The 16,931-nt window shown below is 49.1% G+C and overlaps 10 non-coding genes and 11 pseudogenes across 10 annotated transcripts; all 21 read right to left on the bottom strand.

The window, feature by feature from the left end:
* Window positions 1-1,992: 1,992 nt before the first annotated feature.
* LOC135603011 (5S ribosomal RNA) lies at window positions 1,993-2,111 on the bottom strand (annotated as a pseudogene).
* A 350-nt stretch (window positions 2,112-2,461) lies between these two features.
* Window positions 2,462-2,580, bottom strand: LOC135600818 (5S ribosomal RNA). Its single transcript, XR_010483131.1, has one exon. It is a non-coding gene; the product is annotated as a 5S ribosomal RNA (ribosomal RNA).
* Window positions 2,581-2,930: 350 nt separating this feature from the next.
* LOC135600444 (5S ribosomal RNA) lies at window positions 2,931-3,049 on the bottom strand. Its single transcript, XR_010482765.1, has one exon. It is a non-coding gene; the product is annotated as a 5S ribosomal RNA (ribosomal RNA).
* A 350-nt stretch (window positions 3,050-3,399) lies between these two features.
* LOC135601892 (5S ribosomal RNA) lies at window positions 3,400-3,518 on the bottom strand (annotated as a pseudogene).
* Window positions 3,519-3,868: 350 nt separating this feature from the next.
* LOC135602034 (5S ribosomal RNA) lies at window positions 3,869-3,987 on the bottom strand. Its single transcript, XR_010483945.1, has one exon. It is a non-coding gene; the product is annotated as a 5S ribosomal RNA (ribosomal RNA).
* A 350-nt stretch (window positions 3,988-4,337) lies between these two features.
* Window positions 4,338-4,456, bottom strand: LOC135602015 (5S ribosomal RNA; annotated as a pseudogene).
* A 349-nt stretch (window positions 4,457-4,805) lies between these two features.
* On the bottom strand, window positions 4,806-4,924 carry LOC135600932 (5S ribosomal RNA). Its single transcript, XR_010483241.1, has one exon. It is a non-coding gene; the product is annotated as a 5S ribosomal RNA (ribosomal RNA).
* A 349-nt stretch (window positions 4,925-5,273) lies between these two features.
* On the bottom strand, window positions 5,274-5,392 carry LOC135602524 (5S ribosomal RNA; annotated as a pseudogene).
* A 350-nt stretch (window positions 5,393-5,742) lies between these two features.
* On the bottom strand, window positions 5,743-5,861 carry LOC135602291 (5S ribosomal RNA; annotated as a pseudogene).
* Window positions 5,862-8,568: 2,707 nt separating this feature from the next.
* LOC135601702 (5S ribosomal RNA) lies at window positions 8,569-8,687 on the bottom strand (annotated as a pseudogene).
* Window positions 8,688-9,036: 349 nt separating this feature from the next.
* LOC135603962 (5S ribosomal RNA) lies at window positions 9,037-9,155 on the bottom strand (annotated as a pseudogene).
* Window positions 9,156-9,656: 501 nt separating this feature from the next.
* LOC135599422 (5S ribosomal RNA) lies at window positions 9,657-9,775 on the bottom strand. Its single transcript, XR_010481886.1, has one exon. It is a non-coding gene; the product is annotated as a 5S ribosomal RNA (ribosomal RNA).
* A 350-nt stretch (window positions 9,776-10,125) lies between these two features.
* On the bottom strand, window positions 10,126-10,244 carry LOC135599917 (5S ribosomal RNA). The gene has a single exon (XR_010482256.1). It is a non-coding gene; the product is annotated as a 5S ribosomal RNA (ribosomal RNA).
* Window positions 10,245-10,594: 350 nt separating this feature from the next.
* LOC135600443 (5S ribosomal RNA) lies at window positions 10,595-10,713 on the bottom strand. The gene has a single exon (XR_010482764.1). It is a non-coding gene; the product is annotated as a 5S ribosomal RNA (ribosomal RNA).
* Window positions 10,714-11,063: 350 nt separating this feature from the next.
* LOC135600797 (5S ribosomal RNA) lies at window positions 11,064-11,182 on the bottom strand. Its single transcript, XR_010483111.1, has one exon. It is a non-coding gene; the product is annotated as a 5S ribosomal RNA (ribosomal RNA).
* Window positions 11,183-11,532: 350 nt separating this feature from the next.
* LOC135604426 (5S ribosomal RNA) lies at window positions 11,533-11,651 on the bottom strand (annotated as a pseudogene).
* A 350-nt stretch (window positions 11,652-12,001) lies between these two features.
* On the bottom strand, window positions 12,002-12,120 carry LOC135600796 (5S ribosomal RNA). Its single transcript, XR_010483110.1, has one exon. It is a non-coding gene; the product is annotated as a 5S ribosomal RNA (ribosomal RNA).
* A 350-nt stretch (window positions 12,121-12,470) lies between these two features.
* On the bottom strand, window positions 12,471-12,589 carry LOC135602969 (5S ribosomal RNA; annotated as a pseudogene).
* Window positions 12,590-12,939: 350 nt separating this feature from the next.
* LOC135600279 (5S ribosomal RNA) lies at window positions 12,940-13,058 on the bottom strand. The gene has a single exon (XR_010482605.1). It is a non-coding gene; the product is annotated as a 5S ribosomal RNA (ribosomal RNA).
* A 349-nt stretch (window positions 13,059-13,407) lies between these two features.
* Window positions 13,408-13,526, bottom strand: LOC135601806 (5S ribosomal RNA; annotated as a pseudogene).
* A 350-nt stretch (window positions 13,527-13,876) lies between these two features.
* Window positions 13,877-13,995, bottom strand: LOC135601725 (5S ribosomal RNA; annotated as a pseudogene).
* Between the last annotated feature and the right edge of the window lie 2,936 nt (window positions 13,996-16,931).

Below are 16,931 nucleotides of genomic sequence, written 5' to 3'. Positions count from 1 at the left end.
CTTGTGATTTGAGTGCCATATCCTTCCTGTTCTTTGGAAGGGGGTTCTCGAGCTCGTCATTAGCTTGACATGTCATTTCGTAGGTCATTAGAGACCCAATGAGTTCTTCAAGAGGGAATGCTTTAAGGTCTTTGGCCTCTTGAATGGCCGTAACTTTTGGATCCCAACTTTTAGGGAGGGATCTTAAGATTTTAGTTACTAGTTCAAAGTTAGTAAAATCTTTACCAAGAGCTTTGAGTCCATTGATGACATCCGTAAACCGGGTGTACATGTCTCCGATGGACTCACTTGGTTTCATTCGGAAAAGTTCGTAAGAGTGCACAAGGATGTTGATTTTGGACTCTTTCACTCGGCTAGTGCCTTCATGAGTGACCTCAAGAGTTCTCCAAATATCAAAAGCCGAATCACACATTGAAACACGATTAAATTCGTTTTTTTCTAGTGCACAAAACAAGGCATTCATAGCCTTTGCATTTAAAGCAAAAACCTTCTTCTCCGATTCATCCCATTCGCTCATCGGAAGAGAAGATTTTTGAAATCCATTCTCGACAATAGACCAAAGCTCAAAGTCCATAGAAATAAGGAAGATTCTCATGCGAGTCTTCCAATATGTGTAATCCGACCCATTAAACAAAGGTGGTCATGCAATAGAATGGCCCTCTTGCATGCCGGAGTAAGCCATCTCTCTTGGGTATTAAACCAAATATGAGAGATAACCTTGCTCTGATACCACTTGTTAGGATCGGAGCGGCACTAAGAGGGGGGGGGGTGAATTAGTGCAACGGATTAAAACTTCGATTTTAATCAAAATCTTTCGTACGTTAAGAACGAAACTTGAGAAATTTAACTTGAAGGCGTATTCTTAAAGTTGCGCAGCAAGAGTAATGAGGAACTAAAGCAGTAAGAAGATTTGCAGTAATGTAAATGACAATAATAAAAAGCAAACCAGAGATTACGCTGATTTTTAGAGTGGTTCGGTCAAATGACCTACTCCACTTGCGAGGCCCCTCTTCGATGAGGCTCCCACCTTCCACTAGCAAGTCTCTTGAAATGGAAGGGTAAACACCCCTCTTACAACCTTTTACAAGCAGCTCAACCTCTTACAAATTTTCAATAAGAAAGGAGGAGGAGAACTCTCTAGCAAATTGAAAACAAGACTTGCTAAGACTTTCTAAGACTTTTCTCTCAATCAAAAATGCTTCTCGAAAGTTGTAACCTCAGCTGAGATTTGAGGGGTATTTATAGGCCTCAAGAGGATTCAAATTTTGGGCTTCAAAATTTGAATTTTCTTAGGGTTTCCGGTGCTGGAGGTGCCACCGCCCAGCACTCGGGTGCTGGACGGTGCAACCGCCCAGCCAAGGAGGTGTCACCGCCCAGCTAGGCGGTGCCACCGCCTACAGTGTTTTCAGCCCGACTACAGTATTTTCAGCGACTAGTTGGGCTTCAATCTTGGCTCTCTAGTTCGCTGGTTTAGCTTAATTTTTAGCCTAAACCAACTCTGACTTTGGGCCCAGTTGGCCCCTAACTAGGATATAGGATTATCTCTTAATCCTAATCCTAATTACAAGTGAACTACATAACAAAAACACATCCTAAGCAAGCTTTCAACCGCGAACGTCGAGTCTTGTTTCGGCGAGCTTTCCGACGAACTTCTTCCGATGGACTCCCATCAAGCTCCCGATCTTGTGATGACTTTAACGAGTAGCCGAGCCTTCTCGGTGATCTCCGTGAACCTCCGACGATCTCTTCGGCGAACTTCCGATAGGTTCCCGATTTCTTCTCGGTTGGTTCCGGCAGCATCTCCGACGATTCTTCGGACTCTTAAACGTCGATCGATCTTGACTCCGGTATTCTTGCTTTGTGTTTTCTGGTTATCGTAGTTAATCCTGCACACTTAACTCAATAATATGGATTAGATCAATTAACCCATCAATTGATTTAATCATCAAAATCCGAGATTCAACAGATGTATCGTATCCCGGGATGCAAAAAGGAGTGCAACACGAGAACTTCCAAAGGGGTCACCCATCGTAGTACTACTCTGGCCCAAGCACGCTAAACTTCGGTGTTTCGATGGGATCCGGTGATTTAGTGCAGGCATTATCGCACCCGTTTCACGTGCTTCGTCCCTCGCCTATGTGCACGTCGCGGTCGGCGTATCAACGTCCGAAGCCTCTTGCCCGTCACGAAACCGTCGGCGCTTTCTCGAACGTTCACGAAATCCCTATTGCAAGCTCTCTCCGAGCCCTAGCCCGACGACTGCGTATCGGTCACGGCAAGCGCATGCCGAAACCATCGGCACTTTATAGAACGATCTCGGAATCGCTATTGCGACCCCAGTTCGGAAAGCTCTCTCCGAGCCCCTCGATACTGACTGCGTAGCAGTCACAGCAAATTTCCAGCCCCAAAACAATCGTCTCGGAGCTCTACGGGAGATGTTTCGTATCCCGGGATGCAAAAAGGAGTGCAACACGAGGACTTCCCATGGGGTCACCCATCGTAGTACTACTCTGGCCCAAGCACGCTTAACTTCGGAGTTTTGATAGGATCCGGTGATTTAGTGCTGGCATTATCGCACCGGTTTCGCGTGCTTCGTCCCTCGCCAATGTGCAAGTCGCGGTCGGCGTATCAACGTCCGGAGCCTCTTGCCCGTCACGTAACCGTCGATGCTTTCTCGAACGTTCACGAAATCCCTATTTCAAGCTCTCTCCGAGCCCTAGCCCGACGACTGCGTATCGGTCACGGCAAGCGCGTGCCGAAACCATTGGCACTTTATAGAACGATCTCGGATTCGCTATTGCGACCGCAATCCGGAAAGCTCTCTCCGAGCCCCTCGATACTGACTGCGTAGCGGTCACAGCAAATTTTCAGCCCCAAAACAATCGTCTCGGAGCTCTACGGGAGATGTTTCGAATCCCGGGATGCAAAAAGGAGTGCAACACGAGGACTTCCCAGGGGGTCACCCATCCTAGTACTACGCTGGCCCAAGCACGCTTAACTTCGGAGTTTTGATAGGATCCGGTGATTTAGTGCAGGCATTATCGCACCCGTTTCGCGTGCTTCGTCCCTCGCCTATGTGCAAGTCGCGGTCGACGTATCAACGTCCGGAGCCTCTTGCCCGTCACGAAACCGTCGGCGCTTTCTCGAACGTTCACGAAATCCCTATTGCAAGCTCTCTCCGAGCCCTAGCCCGACGACTGCGTATCGGTCACGGCAAGCGCGTGCCGAAACCTTCGGCACTTTATAGAACGATTTCGGAATCGCTATTGCGACCCCAGTTCGGAAAGCTCTCTCCGAGCCCCTCGATACTGACTGCGTAGCGGTCACAGCAAATTTCCAGCCCCAAAACAATCGTCTCGGAGCTCTACGGGAAATGTTTCGTATCCCGGGATGCAAAAAGGAGTGCAACACAAGGACTTCCCAGGGGGTCACCCATCGTAGTACTACTCTGTCCCAAGCACGCTTAACTTCGGAGTTTTGATGGGATCCGGTGATTTAGTGTTGGCATTATCGCACCAGTTTCGCGTGCTTCGTCCCTCGCCTATGTGCAAGTCGCGGTCGGCGTATCAACGTCCGGAGCCTCTTGCCCGTCACGAAACCGTCGACGCTTTCTCGAACGTTAACGAAATCCCTTTTCCAAGCTCTCTCCGAGTCCTAGCCCGACGACTACGTATCGGTCACGGCAAGCGCGTGCCGAAACCATCGGCACTTTCTAGAACGATCTCGGAATCGCTATTGCGACCGCAATCCGGAAAGCTCTCCCCGAACCCCTGGATACTGACTGCGTAGCGGTCACAGCAAATTTCCAGCCCCAAAACAATCGTCTCGGAGCTCTACGGGAGATGTTTCAAATCCCGTGATGCTAAAAGGAGTGCAACACGAGGACTTCCCAGGGGGTCACCCATCCTAGTACTACTCTGGCCCAAGCACGCTTAACTTCGGAGTTTTGATGAGATCCGGTGATTTAGTGCTGGCATTATCGCACCCGTTTCGCGTGCTTCGTCCCTCGCCTATGTGCACGTCGCGGTCGGCGTATCAACGTCCGGCGCCTCTTGCACGTCACGAAACCGTCGGCGCTTTCTCGAACGTTCACGAAATCCCTATTGCAAGCTCTCTCCGAGTCCTAGCCCGACGACTGCATATCGGTCACGGCAAGCGCGTGCCGAAACCATCGGCACTTTCTAGAACGATCTCGGAATCGCTATTCCGACCGCAATCCGGAAAGCTCTCTCCGAGCCCCTCGATACTGACTGCGTAGCGGTTACAGCAAATTTCCAGCCCCAACACAAACGTCTCGGAGCTCTACGGGAGATGTTTCGAATCCCGGGATGCAAAAAGTAGTACAACACGAGGACTTCCCAGGGGGTCACCCATCGTAGTACTACTCAGGCCCAAGCACGCTTAACTTCGGTGTTTTGATGGGATCCGGTGATTTAGTGCTGGCATTATCGCACCCGTTTCGCGAGCTTCGTCCCTCGCCTATGTACACGTCGCGGTCGGCGCATCAACGTCCGGAGCCTCTTGCCCGTCACGAAACCGTCGTCGCTTTCTCGAACGTTCACGAAACACCTATTGCAAGCTCTCTCCGAGCCCTAGCCCGACGACTGCGTATCGGTCACGGCAAGCGCGTGCCGAAACCATCGGCACTTTCTAGAACGATCTAGGAATCGCTATTGCGACCCCAATCCGGAAAGCTCTCTTTGAGCCCCTCGATACTGACTGCGTAGCGGTCACAGCAAATTTCCAGCCCCAAAACAAACACTCGGAGCTCTACGGGAGATGTTTCGAATCCCGGGATGCAAAAAGGAGTGCAACACGAGGACTTCCCAGGGGGTCACCCATCCAAGTACTACTCTGGCCCAAGCACGCTTAACTTCGGAGTTTTGATGGGATCCGGTGATTTAGTGCTGGCATTATCGCACCCGTTTTGCGTGCTTCGTCCCTCGCCTATGTGCACGTCGCGGTCGGCGCATCAACGTCCGGAACCTCTTGCCCGTCACGAAACCGTCGTCGCTTTCTCGAACGTTCACGAAATCCCTATTGCAAGCTCTCTCCGAGCCCTAGCCCGACGACTGCGTATCGGTCATGGCAAGCGCGTGCCGAAACCATCGGCACTTTCTAGAACGATCTCGGAATCGCTATTGCGACCCCAATCCGGAAAGCTCTCTTTGAGCCCCTCGATACTGACTGTGTAGCGGTCACAGCAAATTTCCAGCCCCAAAACAAACACTCGGAGCTCTACGGGAGATGTTTCGTATCCCGGGATGCAAAAATGAGTGCAACACGAGGACTTCCCAGGGGGTCACCCATCGTAGTACTACTCTGGCCCAAGCACGCTTAACTTCGGTGTTTTGATGGGATCCGGTGATTTAGTGCTGCCATTATCGCACCAGTTTCGCGAGCTTCGTCCCTCGCCTATGTGCACGTCGCGGTCGGCGCATCAACGTCCGGATCCTCTTGCCCGTCACGAAACCGTCGTCGCTTTCTCGAACGTTCACGAAATCCCTATTGCAAGCTCTCTCCGAGCCCTAGCCCGACGACTGCGTATCGGTCACGGCAAGCGCGTGCCGAAACCATCGGCACTTTCTAGAACGATCTAGGAATCGCTATTGCGACCCCAATCCGGAAAGCTCTCTTTGAGCCCCTCGATACTGACTGCGTAGCGGTCAAAGCAAATTTCCAGCCCCAAAACAAACATCTCGGAGCTCTAAGGGAGATGTTTCATATCCCGGGATGCAAAAAGGAGTGCAACACGAGGACTTCCCAGGGGGTCAACCATCGTAGTACTACTCTGGCCCAAGCACGCTTAACTTCGGTGTTTTGATGGGATCCGGTGATTTAGTGCTGCCATTATCGCACCCGTTTCACGAGCTTCGTCCCTCGCCTATGTGCACGTCGCGGTCGGCGCATCAACGTCCGGAGCCTCTTGCCCGTCACGAAACCATCGGCGCTTTCTCGAACGTTCACGAAATCCCTATTGCAAGCTCTCTCCGAGCCCTATCCCGACGACTGCGTATCGGTCACGGCAAGCGCGTGCTGAAACCATCGGAACTTTCTAGAACGATCTAGGAATCGCTATTGCAACCCCAATTCGGAAAGCTCTCTTTGAGCCCCTCGATACTGACTGCGTAGCGGTCACATCAAATTTCTTTTTTTTTGGTAAGTAAAAGTGAATTGATTATGTGTAAAGATTCTACAAATAGCTTTATCTATACAAGTCATAGACAAAGCCAATTAACTCATAGAGTGCGAATGCGATAGTTATGACTACACATGCTGTAGACTATAACTACCTGTGGGTACATTATTTGACATCATTCCCAAGATCTTTAGCTAATAGCAAAATTAAATTTGATAAAAATATCTTTTTCTCTTCGGGTGAAGTGCTCGATTTTGAGATCATGCTCCATACAGGATCTTGAGTCTCTAATAATCTCTTTCAAGAGCTGAGCATTGTTTGTGTATTGACATTCAAAGATTCTATTACATCTCTCCTTCCACATCCCCCAAATAGCGCATCTGAAAGTAACCTTTGCCAGTTGTGTAAGTGGCCCTTTTCTTGAGAAACATTGCATAAGGTCGCCTAGTTCTTGGTGCAAGTTTGGTTGCGGCAGTCTATTGAGTTCAAATCGCTGAAGAATCTCCTTCCATATCCATTTTGTATAATTACAAGCAAAATAAAGGTGGTCAACAGTTTCTTCTTGTTGCAAACAAAGGGAGCATCGGTTAACATGATAGATACCTCTTCTTTTCATATTGTCTATTGTAGGTAGTTTATTGAGAAGGGCCTGCCATAAGGAGTGTCTTTGTGATCCCGGTCGATCCCATGTCCAACTGCTTGGGACCCACTTGTTATTTCTTTGTCTAATTTGATTCCATACGGATGTGGCACTAAATTTGCCATTGTCATGAGGCCAAATAAGTATATCTGAAGAGTTGTTCCTGATTGGAATAGCTATGATAGTCGGCCAAAGTGATAACATTTCAGGAGAAATAGGATTAGGGAGACAATCTTTGGGAGCCCCAAGATCTTTTCGTATTCTGTCGCCATATAATTGAAATATACTCTTCCCATTCACCCAAGGATCGTACCACATATTAGTACTAGTTCCAGAAGAGATTGCATAAGAAATGTGTTTGATTAGCCAATTCCTTGCCTTTAAAATTCCTTTCCAAGCTGAAGAGTGGTATGTTCTTGTTGAAATTTCCCAGATTGATTCCTTTGAAAGATACCTAGCAGAAACCCATTGTGACCATAAGGAACATTTGTTTTGCAAAAGATCCCACAATTGTTGTACCAGGCATGCTTGATTCCAATCTCTAGTATTTCTCAAGTTTAGCCCCCCTTCATCTTTCGGTTTGCAAATGCTATCCCAATTTACCATATGCATTGCCTTATCATTTGTGCCATTCCAGAAGAAGTTCATTAATAACCGTTCAATATCTTGGAGAAGTCCAGCACGCAGAAGAAATGCATTACACCAATATATAGAGTAGGAGTGCAATACAGAACGGATGAGTTCGAGTCGTCCTGCTTTTGATAGAAGCCTATTTTTCCAAGAAGAAATTCTATTCTTTATTTTTTGTAGGATAGGCTGACAGTGGGTTTTGTGAATGCCTGTGGATATGAGCGGGAGACCCAAATAAGGAACTGGCAGGCTTCCCTCACTAACCCCCAAAGTTTGTGCAATAAAGACCTTATTCTCAACATAAGGGCTCATATATACTTTACTTTTCGCATGATTTAACTGAAGTCCAGAAACCATACCAAAGTCATTCATAATAGTAGCCAGGTTCTTTACTGAAGTTGGATCATTTTGGAGAAAGATAAGTAAATCATCTGCAAATGTTATATGTGATATATGAATAGAGCCAGCATTGGGTACCTTTATGCTGCCATTTAAGACTGCATGTTCCAACATACAGCTAAGTCCTTCCATCGCAATAGTACAGAGATACGGAGAGAGTGGATCACCTTGTCGGATGCCATTCGTGCTCCCAAAAAAACCAATAGGTGAGCCATTAAAGAGTATCGAAAACTTTGGAGTTTCCAGGCAAGATTGAATCCAATTAACCCATTGTTGTGGGAAGTTCATATCGAGGAGCATCTTATAGATAAATTTCCTATTAACTGAATCAAAGGCTTTCCGTAAATCAGCTTTAAAACATATTTTTGTCCCTCTTGCTTTTGAATGCAAATCTTTGACCAAGTCATTAGCAAGCAAAATGTTATGATGTATACTTCTCCCATTGATGAAAGCAGCTTGATTTGGGCTAATGATCTTGTGTATTACCTTTTGCATTCTATTTGCTAATACTTTAGAGATGATCTTGTAAATAAAGTTGCATAATGATATGGGTCGATAGTTCTCTAGTGAATCAGCCCCTGCATTCTTCGGAATTAAAGAAATAAAGGTGCAATTCATCTCTCTAAGAATATGACCTGAAGAGAAAAAATGTTGGCAAGCCTTGATCACATCACAAAAGCCCAGGTCACAGCAAATTTCTAGCCCCAAAACAAACACTCGGAGCTCTACGGGAGATGTTTCGTATCCCGGGATGCAAAAAGGAGTGCAACACGAGGACTTCCCAAGGGGTCACCCATCGTAGTACTACTCTGGCCCAAGCACGCTTAACTTCGGTGTTTTGATGGGATCCGGTGATTTAGTGCTGCCATTATCGCACCCGTTTCGCGAGCTTCGTCCCTCGCCTATGTGCATGTCGCGGTCGGCGCATCAACGTCCGGAGCCTCTTGCCCGTCATGAAACCGTCGTCGCTTTCTCGAACATTCACGAAATCCCTATTGCAAGCTCTCTCCGAGCCCTAGCCCGACGACTGCGTATCGGTCACGGCAAGCGCGTGCCGAAACCATCGGCACTTTCTAGAATGATCTAGGAATCGCTATTGCGACCCAATCCGGAAAGCTTTCTTTGAGCCCCTCGATACTGACTGCGTAGCGGTCAAAGCAAATTTTCAGCCCCAAAACAAACGTCTCGTAGCTCTACGGGAGATGTTTCGTATCCCGGGATGCAAAAAGGAGTGCAACACGAGGACTTCCCAGGGGGTCACCCATCGTAGTACTACTCTGGCAAAAGCATGCTTAACTTCGGTGTTTTGATGGGTTCCGGTGATTTAGTGCTGCCATTATCGCACCCGTTTCGCGAGCTTCGTCCCTCGCCTATGTGCACGTCGTGGTCGGCGCATCAACGTCCGGAACCTCTTGCCCGTCACGAAACCATCGGCGCTTTCTCGAACGTTCACGAAATCCCTATTGCAAGCTCTCTCCGAGCCCTAGCCCGACGACTGCGTATCGGTCACGGCAAGCGCGTGCCGAAACCAACGGCACTTTCTAGAACGATCTCGGAATCGCTATTGCGACCCCAATCCGGAAAGCTCTCTTTGAGCCCCCCGATACTGACTGCGTAGCGGTCACAGCAAATTTCCAGCCCCAAAACAAACACTACGCTGGCCCAAGCGCGTGCCGAAACCATTGGCACTTTCTAGAACGATCTCGGAATCGCTATTGCGACCGCAATCCGGAAAGCTCTCTCCGAGCCCCTCGATACTGACTGCGTAGCGGTCACAGCAAATTTCCAGCCCCAAAACAATCGTCTCGGAGCTCTACGGGAGATGTTTCGAATCCCGGGATGCAAAAAGGAGTGCAACACGAGGTCTTCCCAGGGGGTCACCCATCCTAGTACTACGCTGGCCCAAGCACGCTTAACTTCGGAGTTTTGATGGGATCCGGTGATTTAGTGCAGGCATTATCGCACCCGTTTCACGTGCTTCGTCCCTCGCCTATGTGCACGTCGCGGTCGGCGTATCAACGTCCGAAGCCTCTTGCCCGTCACGAAACCGTCGGTGCTTTCTCGAACGTTCACGAAATCCCTATTGCAAGCTCTCTCCGTGCCCTAGCCCGACGACTGCGTATCGGTCACGGCAAGCGCGTGCCGAAACCATCGGCACTTTATAGAACGATCTCGGAATCGCTATTGCGACCCCAGTTCGGAAAGCTCTCTCCGAGCCCCTCGATACTGACTGCGTAGCGGTCACAGCAAATTTCCAGCCCCAAAACAATCGTCTCGGAGCTCTACGGGAGATGTTTCGTATCCCGGGATGCAAAAAGGAGTGCAACACGAGGACTTCCCATGGGGTCACCCATCGTAGTACTACTCTGGCCCAAGCACGCTTAACTTCGGAGTTTTGATAGGATCCGGTGATTTAGTGCTGGCATTATCGCACCCGTTTCGTGTGCTTCGTCCCTCGCCAATGTGCAAGTCGCGGTCGGCGTATCAACGTCCGGAGCCTCTTGCCCGTCACGAAACCGTCGATGCTTTCTCGAACGTTCACGAAATCCCTATTTCAAGCTCTCTCCGAGCCCTAGCCCGACGACTGCGTATCGGTCACGGCAAGCGCGTGCCGAAACCATTGGCACTTTATAGAACGATCTCGGATTCGCTATTGCGACCGCAATCCGGAAAGCTCTCTCCGAGCCCCTCGATACTGACAGCGTAGCGGTCATAGCAAATTTCCAGCCCCAAAACAATCGTCTCGGAGCTCTACGGGAGATGTTTCGAATCCCGGGATGCAAAAAGGAGTGCAACACGAGGACTTCCCAGGGGGTCACCCATCCTAGTACTACGCTGGCCCAAGCACGCTTAACTTCGGAGTTTTGATAGGATCCGGTGATTTAGTGCAGGCATTATCGCACCCGTTTCGCGTGCTTCGTCCCTCGCCTATGTGCAAGTCGCGGTCGACGTATCAACGTCCGGAGCCTCTTGCCCGTCACGAAACCGTCGGCGCTTTCTCGAACGTTCACGAAATCCCTATTGCAAGCTCTCTCCGAGCCCTAGCCCGACGACTGCGTATCGGTCACGGCAAGCGCGTGCCGAAACCTTCGGCACTTTATAGAACGATCTCGGAATCGCTATTGCGACCCCAGTTCGGAAAGCTCTCTCCGAGCCCCTCGATACTGACTGCGTAGCGGTCACAGCAAATTTCCAGCCCCAAAACAATCGTCTCGGAGCTCTACGGGAGATGTTTCGTATCCCGGGATGCAAAAAGGAGTGCAACACGAGGACTTCCCAGGGGGTCACCCATCGTAGTACTACTCTGTCCCAAGCACGCTTAACTTCGGAGTTTTGATGGGATCCGGTGATTTAGTGCTGGCATTATCGCACCAGTTTCGCGTGCTTCGTCCCTCGCCTATGTGCACGTCGCGGTCGGTGTATCAACGTCCGGCGCCTCTTGCACGTCACGAAACCGTTGGCGCTTTCTCAAACGTTCACGAAATCCCTATTGCAAGCTCTCTCCGAGTCCTAGCCCGACGACTGCATATCGGTCACGGCAAGCGCGTGCCGAAACCATCGGCACTTTCTAGAATGATCTCGGAATCGCTATTCCGACCGCAATCCGGAAAGCTCTCTCCGAGCCCCTCGATACTGACTGCGTAGCGGTCACAGCAAATTTCCAGCCCCAACACAAACGTCTCGGAGCTCTACGGGAGATGTTTCGAATCCCGGGATGCAAAAAGTAGTACAACACGAGGACTTCCCAAGGGGTCACCTATCGTAGTACTACTCTGGCTCAAGCACGCTTAACTTCGGAGTTTTGATAGGATCCGATGATTTAGTGCAGGCATTATCGCACCCGTTTCGCGTGCTTCGTCCCTCGCCTATGTGCAAGTCGCGGTCGACGTATCAACGTCCGGAGCCTCTTGCCCGTCACGAAACCGTCGGCGCTTTCTCGAACGTTCACGAAATCCCTATTGCAAGCTCTCTCCGAGCCCTAGCCCGACGACTGCGTATCGGTCACGGCAAGCGCGTGCCGAAACCTTCGGCACTTTATAGAACGATCTCGGAATCGCTATTGCGACCCCAGTTCGGAAAGCTCTCTCCGAGCCCCTCGATACTGACTGCGTAGCGGTCACAGCAAATTTCCAGCCCCAAAACAATCGTCTCGGAGCTCTACGGGAGATGTTTCGTATCCCGGGATGCAAAAAGGAGTGCAACACGAGGACTTCCCAGGGGGTCACCCATCGTAGTACTACTCTGTCCCAAGCACGCTTAACTTCGGAGTTTTGATGGGATCCGGTGATTTAGTGCTGGCATTATCGCACCAGTTTCGCGTGCTTCGTCCCTCGCCTATGTGCACGTCGCGGTCGGTGTATCAACGTCCGGCGCCTCTTGCACGTCACGAAACCGTCGGCGCTTTCTCGAACGTTCACGAAATCCCTATTGCAAGCTCTCTCCGAGTCCTAGCCCGACGACTGCATATCGGTCACGGCAATCGCGTGCCGAAACCATCGGCACTTTCTAGAATGATCTCGGAATCGCTATTCCGACCGCAATCCGGAAAGCTCTCTCCGAGCCCCTCGATACTGACTGCGTAGCGGTCACAGCAAATTTCCAGCCCCAACACAAACGTCTCGGAGCTCTACGGGAGATGTTTCGAATCCCGGGATGCAAAAAGTAGTACAACACGAGGACTTCCCAGGGGGTCACCTATCGTAGTACTACTCTGGCCCAAGCACGCTTAACTTCGGTGTTTTGATGGGATCCGGTGATTTAGTGCTGGCATTATCGCACCCGTTTCGCGAGCTTCGTCCCTCGCCTATGTGCACGTCGCGATCGGCGCATCAACGTCCGGAGCCTCTTGCCCGTCACGAAACCGTCGTCGCTTTCTCGAACGTTCACGAAATCCCTATTGCAAGCTCTCTCCGAGCCCTAGCCCGACGACTGCGTATCGGTCACGGCAAGCGCGTGCCGAAACCATCGGCACTTTCTAGAACGATCTAGGAATCGCTATTGCGACCCCAATCCGGAAAGCTCTCTTTGAGCCCCTCGATACTGACTGCGTAGTGGTCAAAGCAAATTTCCAGCCCCAAAACAAATGTCTCGGAGCTCTACGGGAGATGTTTCAAATCCCGGGATGCAAAAAGGAGTGCAACACGAGGACTTCCCAGGGGGTCACCCATCCTAGTACTACTCTGGCCCAAGCACGCTTAACTTCGGAGTTTTGATGGGATCCGGTGATTTAGTGCTGGCATTATCGCACCCGTTTTGCGTGCTTCGTCCCTCGCCTATGTGCATGTCGCGGTCGGCGCATCAACGTCCGGAACCTCTTGCCCGTCACGAAACCGTCGGCGCTTTCTCGAACGTTCACGAAATCCCTATTGCAAGCTCTCTCCGAGCCCTAGCCCGACGACTGCGTATCGGTCATGGCAAGCGCGTGCCGAAACCATCGGCACTTTCTAGAACGATCTCGGAATCGCTATTGCGACCCCAATCCGGAAAGCTCTCTTTGAGCCCCTCGATACTGACTGCGTAGCGGTCACAGCAAATTTCCAGCCCCAAAACAAACACTCGGAGCTCTACGGGAGATGTTTCGTATCCCGGGATGCAAAAATGAGTGCAACACGAGGACTTCCCAGGGGGTCACCCATCGTAGTACTACTCTGGCCCAAGCACGCTTAACTTCGGTGTTTTGATGGGATCCGGTGATTTAGTGCTGCCATTATCGCACCCGTTTCGCGAGCTTCGTCCCTCGCCTATGTGCACGTCGCGGTCGGCGCATCAACGTCCGGAGCCTCTTGCCCGTCACGAAACCGTCGTCGCTTTCTCGAACGTTCACGAAATCCCTATTGCAAGCTCTCTCCGAGCCCTAGCCCGACGACTGCGTATCGGTCACGGCAAGCGCGTGCCGAAACCATCGGCACTTTCTAGAACGATCTAGGAATCGCTATTGCGACCCCAATCCGGAAAGCTCTCTTTGAGCCCCTCGATACTGACTGTGTAGCGGTCAAAACAAATTTCCAGCCCCAAAACAAACATCTCGGAGCTCTAAGGGAGATGTTTCATATCCCGGGATGCAAAAAGGAGTGCAACACGAGGACTTCCCAGGGGGTCAACCATCGTAGTACTACTCTGGCCCAAGCACGCTTAACTTCGGTGTTTTGATGGGATCCGGTGATTTAGTGCTGTTATTATCGCACCCGTTTCACGAGCTTCGTCCCTCGCCTATGTGCACGTCGCGGTCGGCGCATCAACGTCCGGAGCCTCTTGCCCGTCACGAAACCATCGGCGCTTTCTCGAACGTTCACGAAATCCCTATTGCAAGCTCTCTCCGAGCCCTATCTCGACGACTGCGTATCGGTCACGGCAAGCGCGTGCTGAAACCATCGGAACTTTCTTGAACGATCTAGGAATCGCTATTGCAACCCCAATCCGGAAAGCTCTCTTTGAGCCCCTCGATACTGACTGCGTAGCGGTCACAGCAAATTTCTAGCCCCAAAACAAACACTCGGAGCTCTACGGGAGATGTTTCGTATCCCGGGATGCAAAAAGGAGTGCAACACGAGGACTTCCCAGGGGGTTGTTAGGACTCTAGCTTGGAGAGTCCTAATTGAGAGGGACATTCATGTAAAAATGTTAGGACTCTAGCTAGGAGAGTCCTAATTGAGAGGGACATTCATGTAAAACTGTTAGGACTTTAGCTAGGAGAGTCCTAATTGAGAGGGACATTCTGTTAGGACTCTAGCTAGGAGAGTCCTAATTGAGAGGGACATTCTGTTAGGACTCTAGTTAGGAGAGTCCTAATTGAGAGGGACATTCATGTAGGAGGTTTTTTCTTAGAGAAGAATTAGGAGTTGTAAGGGAATAGGAGTCTTGAGTAGGAGTCCTATTAGGAGTTGGTTAGAAGTAAGAGTCTTAAGTAAGAGTCCTATTAGGAGTTCGGGTTTAGAAGCCCTATAAATAGCCATGTATTCCTCCTCTTTTCTCAAGCAATAGATGAATCTTTTCTGCAGCCTTTGAGCAGCAACTTGGAGGGAGGAACCCCTATAGAGTTCCAAGGAGGCCGATCCCCTAAAGAGATCAACCCCAAGTTTAGAATCTGCAAGGGTTCTATCACCTGGTATCAGAGCAGCGTTCTTGGCGTCTCGCTGCCCTTTCACAGCCATCCATCAACCCTCCACAACCATCCAAAGCAATTCCCACAATTGCTTAAAAGATCGTCACCGAATTCCGCCATCATCTCCACCACCACGGATCATCCTTTGATCTCCCCGTGAATTGCAATAGGTTCTGGTTTCCTACCTTACTGCTGCTGCAATTTAGTTATCCTTATTCGAAAATCTAAAAAAAAAAAAAAAAAAAAAATCGTTCCTATATTGCTGCATAAACTTTTCGTCACAAAGTTTTCATCTCTACGACGAAAGATACATTGCAGAATTCCAGCCGCATAGCACCATCTGTTTGATCTTGCTACTGTGCTTTTTCTATCCAAATTTCTACAAAATTTTTATGACATCTTTGACACTTCTTAACAGTGGATTTCCCTTTGGTTTCATCAAAAAATTCTCAATATAAACTACTGATCTTTTATGTCCAATCTGCTGCACTTGAATTGCAGAATTCAAGCCGCATAGCACCATCTGTTTGATCTTGCTACTGTGCTTTTTCTATCCAAATTTCTACGAAATTTTTATGACATCTTTGACACTTCCTAACAGTATATTTCCCTTTGGTTTCATCGAAAAATTCTCAATATAAACTACTGATCTTTTATGTCCAATCTGCTGCACTTGAAAATCTATGCTGCAGAAAATTTCAGCTGCATATCGTTGCCTTAACCCATCTATTTGCAATCTTTTTTGAATGAAATTTCTTATAGACTTCATATATCATCTTGGCTTCCATCTAAGATTGATCTATTAAGAAATTCATCTCTAAAAACGATTTTATGTTGCGGCAAATTTTCATCGTAGCCCGCTGAAATGTTTCGACGATAATTCTGCAATTGCAACTTGCACCAATTTCTTTGCTGTTATACTGCCGAAATTTTCTTGATTAAATTAGATATACTTGCTGTCATATAAACTGTGATTGTGCTATCAATTCCCTCCTCAATTCTCTTAAGTTTTTGGTGGAAATTACGTCGAGAAACCGTTGTTTCTTCGACGACAATTCTACTCTTACAAGACAGCACATACTTGCTGCAACTTCCACGGATTTCTGTCAAACTTTTGCTACCATCTACCACAGATCCAACACTTTCATCCACAGCCCTAAAACTCTACCAAACCACACCCTCAAACTGCACCCAAAATAGCCACAAAACAAGCCTAAACCGTAGCCTACATCCACCAATCCACCAACACTTTCGACCATCACTTCTCTCAACCTATACATGCCTTTAACCCAACAGCAAAAGAGAGATCTTAACATCATTGATTTGGGGCCATATACTATGGCATCTAAGGAGGCAATCAATGCTAAATTCGAAGCCTTGGAGGCGCGAATGGAGGATAAGATTCGGACGCTCTTTACCGAACTCAGATTGGGCCGACCACTAAGCCCGAAGAAATCATATCAAGGAGAGAGCTTTGCCCAATCACACCAAGCCCGAAGAGATGACTTCCAAGAGAGGGGAAGCTCTATGACCAACCCCAACTATCCATGCATGAGAGTGGACTTCCCTAGATGGGAAGAAGGAGACCCGATTGGTTGGATTTCGCACGCGGAGCGATATTTTCGGTACCATAAAACCGCGGATGTATCTATGGTGAAAATTGCAGCTATACATCTTGAAGGGGATGCTATTCAGTGGTTTGACTGATTTGAACATACTTATGGAGTCCTTTCATGGCGACAATTCAAAGAAGAACTGCTGATTCGCTTCAGACCAACCGATTACGAGAATATTGACGAACAACTAGCAAAGATCCGACAAACCTCCACCATTCAGGAGTACCAAACCAGGTTTGAAAGGTTATCTAATCAAAATCATGATTGGTCTCAAAAACAGCTATTGAGGACCTTCATTGAGGGCTTGAAGCCGGAGATCCGAGGAGAAGTTAAAGCGCGACAACCATACACGCTTATGGCAGCCATTTCTTTCGCACGACATCAAGAGGAGCAATTGAACCATGA

This window comes from Musa acuminata, chromosome BXJ2-1 (assembly GCF_036884655.1).
Source record: "Musa acuminata AAA Group cultivar baxijiao chromosome BXJ2-1, Cavendish_Baxijiao_AAA, whole genome shotgun sequence".
Taxonomy (NCBI): Eukaryota; Viridiplantae; Streptophyta; class Magnoliopsida; order Zingiberales; family Musaceae; genus Musa; species Musa acuminata.
Note: the sequence above shows the minus strand (reverse complement) of the source record. Positions and strands in the feature narration are given on the sequence as shown.